Consider the following 4,325-nt stretch of genomic DNA (forward strand, 5'->3'; position numbering starts at 1 on the left):
TCGTCTGCAACAAGAGTTTATTAGATCACTTTAAGAAGTACAAGATAGACTTAGAAATTCAACACAATTCTAAAACATCTATCTAAGAACATAAACTAAGGTTAACAAGTAAACTCATTTTACTACCCTTTAATCATGTATGCATTCTTTTTGGAGAAGTCTTTGCTCTGTGCTCCTTACGCCAATAGCAATCTCTTCTCAAAGTGATCTCTCCCCAAACTCAACAACAACACAAGCTTCACACAAACTTATCAAACACTCTGTTTTATGTTTCTCTGTTTTAACAGCACTCATGTGTCTGTAAGAATGAAGAACACGTCTTCTTATTTATAGGAAAAGCACCAACGTCTCTTTCCTATTCTAATTGGATTTTCTGTTAATCATAATCATAATGTTAATGTAGAGAATAAACCATTAATGAAATTTTATTTATTTATTATATTTTTACTCTTTTGAATTAAAAATGAAACTTCTCACGTTAAATAAATTTGGTATTTAGTATTTTTTTACATTTAAACAGGATAATCAAATTTGAGTTTAACAAATACGTATATGTTGGAATTGTATCCTTGATTGAACCTGCAAAAGAGAAAAAAAGAATCCATGAGGAGAAGAAGATGATCGAAGAACAAAAAAAAGAAGCATTGGAAGAAGACGATATCGGAGAAGAGACGTCGTGACGAAATGGTATCATGTTTTAAGTCAATTAAAAAACCCGGTGATTGTCTATTCAACTGCTACACTCACCATTGGAGATTAGTCGGATGGTAAGAACTTGGATCAATCTTAAATGTCAAAAAGAAAAGTCGATCTTCATTACTCTCTCATCTTTTTAATTAATTATTTTTTCTTTAAATGTGAGAAACCTAACTGAGATGCTCTTAACGAGTCTTTGGGCTTAGACCTTATCAATTTGTCCTAGCATACTAATAACGTTCTTAAAATGTGCAAGTTACAAAACAGTTTATAAATTGCTTTCTTTTTTTCTTCTATTGTTACATGTTTGAAGACACAACATACACAAACAAAACCATTACCATTAGCCTGATAAAGTTTGCTTCATGTGGATTAAATGATAAAAGATTGAATTGATTTCTTTGGTCTGACTTTGGCTTATTAAAAAAAAATTAGTTAAGAAGATGTGAATGATTTGGAAAGGTTACAGCCTACAATAAATATTTGGAAATATAAAATCAAACATAGTTGGTAATTAAAAGAAATCAAAGTTAATTAGAACAGAAAAAGTGGATTACAAGATTTGCACTCAAGGCAGTAAGATTGAAGTATTCCACACAATCAAACATTTCTTACTGCATCACGAAATGGAAAATTAAAAAAAAAATTGAAAAGAAACAAAAAAATCAAACAAACCACAAACAAGTCCACATTTGATCACTTGTCAACTTCAGCCTCACCAGAGAGTTCCTCGAGAGACTTGCCCTTGGGCTCTGGGACAAGGAAGGTGAAGAGCATACCGATGAAGTTAAGAACACCAAGCACGATCAGTGAGTTCTTAACTCCGATGCCTGGTGGGTATCCTGCATCAACCTTGGCCTTGTCTTGTGATTGAGCTGCATATAGGAACCCGAAGGCTCCAACGATGGCTCCAGCCTTACCAGCCGCGGCCGATATTCCATGACATGTTGACCTTAGTCTGGCCGGGAATATCTCAGCCGGGACAATAAAAGTGGTTGCATTTGGACCAAAATTGGCGAAGAAGAAAGTGAGAGCGTACATAACCACGAATCCGATACGGTTTTCTGGTTTGGTCCAGTGGTTGTAAGGGAAGGCAATTGCAAACATAAAAACGGTCATCATGAAAAATCCCATTAGCTGGATCGCAAACCTTCCAATGATATCAATAAAAGCAACTGTGAACCAGTAGCCTGGGACTGTACTGCAAAGGGCGATAAGAGTCTGAGCCCTAGCAATCCTGAAAACCTCATGGCTCGCGTTCATGGTGGCTGGCTTTGGGATCCATCCGATGGCCGAGAAAATATCCTTCTGGAACAAGTTTTGGCTGTAGAAGGCAATGTCAAGCAAAAACCAAGTGGAGGTAGTTCCAAGGAGATGAAGCCCATGGCGCCGAAGGAATTCCTTGGAGAACAAGCCATAGTTTTGTCTGGGGTCTTTGACGAAATCCTCGGCCCTCTCCTCAACCTCAAGATCTGTTATGTAAGACCTTGGACATGTCTGCTGTGGCTTGTTTGATGTTCTTGGCCACCAAAGCGGTGTAACGAGCTGTTTCGGGCATCTTCATACGCCAGTAGTAAGTCAAAGCTGCGGGTAAAGCACCATACATGACGATGATTCGCCATATGTAATCAACTTGAGGAGGCGTTGAGAGTACCCTGTCGACTGCATATGTTGGAGCTGGGAACTTTTTGTCGAATATAGAAGACACTGCGAGTGCCACGAAACCTCCAGCCAAGATTCCGACACCTTGCATGGCGAAGACAGCCGCGATGAAAGCCCACGGGTCTTCTTGTTAGCATATTCAGACATGATGGTGGCAGAAAGAGGGTAGTCACCTCCAATACCAAATCCCAGCCAAAACCTATATAATGGTTTATATATTAAATATTTTTATCAGTTTCAAGCGTGACTAATTTTAAAAACTTGCATACGCCATGAGATTATCGATTAACTATATGTGGTGTGTATGATATTAAAGTTGGATGAAAATTGTACCTGAAGAAGCAAAGGGTGGTCATGACACCCTTGGCTTCGTGGCCAAAGGAGAGACCAGAAGCGACAGAGCACACGATCATAATGATCAAAGTGAGACCGTACACTTTTTTCCTTCCGAGTTTGTCACCGAGCCATCCGAAGAAGAGTTGACCAGAAAGGGTTCCACAGAGGGCCACACCGTTGACCGCGGCCGCAACATGAGGGGGAAGTGAGCCAGGCTTCGCTGACGTCGGGTTGAAGTAGTAGATTCGGCCAAGGAGCTTGGTGACCAAGGACACGCAAAAAAGATCGTACGGTAAAAAAACTTTAGAGAGAGAGACGTGAAAGAGGGGGTGAATGCCCATGCATTTAATTTAGTTTTAGGTTTTTAATAATTTAATTTAATTATTTTATTTAATTGTTTTAATTTTTTTAATTAGATGATAAGGCAAATTCTGATTGGTAATTAAAGAGGGGTGAATGAAATGGGTTCACCCCTAGGGGTGAACCCAAGAATTGTTCCCAAAGAACTAGTTCATAGGTTATTATCCGATTTGAGATAATCAAGTGAGATTACACTATTTGAGATTACATGCTATTGGTTTTGTGTTGTCTTCTAAGTAGAAAATATTTAACATTATACTAAGAGCGCAATGCTCGAACAATAAATGATTGCTATCATAGTTTATACGTAGTGCCAACACTGGTTTCTCCCAAATTGAGATATTTTCAAGATGTTCTGAAACCACTCGGCTTTCTCATTTGCTTTGACTAAAGCTATAATGTCTATTTGGAAGACTTCTACGACACTATTGCAGCATCAAATCCAGTCTAGTATAATTGGTCATTTACCAAATAAACTGTTGCAGCATACTCCTATTTTGTCTTTGTATTCATTTGATGATAAATTCATCTACAATCTTACAAAAAAATCTTTCGATTACATGAACTACAATACACCAATCTTTGTAGTTCAGTAATTCTAAAATCTCTCAATTATCTTTTCAACATAATGAACCAGTGCAAGCTGATTTTTTAATTATAAGTTCTAGTGATATTGATCCCTAAAATTACATCCGCTAGCCCTTATATCATTCATGTCAAACTTTCCAATAAGCATATTTTTCGTTTGATTGTTCATGTCTTTATTGCTTCCAAACTTATAGCACTATAGTTGGTTAGATTGTTAAATCTAGTTCTATATGGCCTAATTCCACTTGAAAAAAATCTACCAATGAATACTAATCTACAGACGTTGGATATATTGTTGGGTTTTAAAAAGGTGAAAATAATATAGAGATTTATATATATAAAGATAGCTATTATTTCATGTGTATTCATGGGCCGTGTTAAGCGGCTAGAATTTCACAGTTATGAACATAACATCAGTTTACTTCTTAACAGGTTGCACACACATTAAAACAAAAAGCAAAAGTAGAAGTAGTACACCATTGCAAATATAATTCACTCATCGCAAAAAAAAAAAACGTAAAAGGTAAGAATGCACAAAACCAATGACAAATATATCACGGCATAATCATTTATCAACCTCAGCCTCGCCGGAGAGTTCTTCAAGGGACTTGCCTTTGGGCTCAGGGACGAGGACCCGAAAGAGCATACCAACAAAGTTAATGACACCAAGCATGATCAGTGAG

The 4,325-nt window shown here is 37.3% G+C and overlaps 1 pseudogene; it reads right to left on the bottom strand.

The window, feature by feature from the left end:
* Positions 1–1,207: 1,207 nt before the first annotated feature.
* LOC9299737 lies at positions 1,208–3,035 on the bottom strand (annotated as a pseudogene).
* Positions 3,036–4,325: the final 1,290 nt, after the last annotated feature.

This window comes from Arabidopsis lyrata (assembly GCF_000004255.2).
Source record: "Arabidopsis lyrata subsp. lyrata unplaced genomic scaffold ARALYscaffold_8, whole genome shotgun sequence".
Lineage (NCBI taxonomy): Eukaryota > Viridiplantae > Streptophyta > Magnoliopsida > Brassicales > Brassicaceae > Arabidopsis > Arabidopsis lyrata.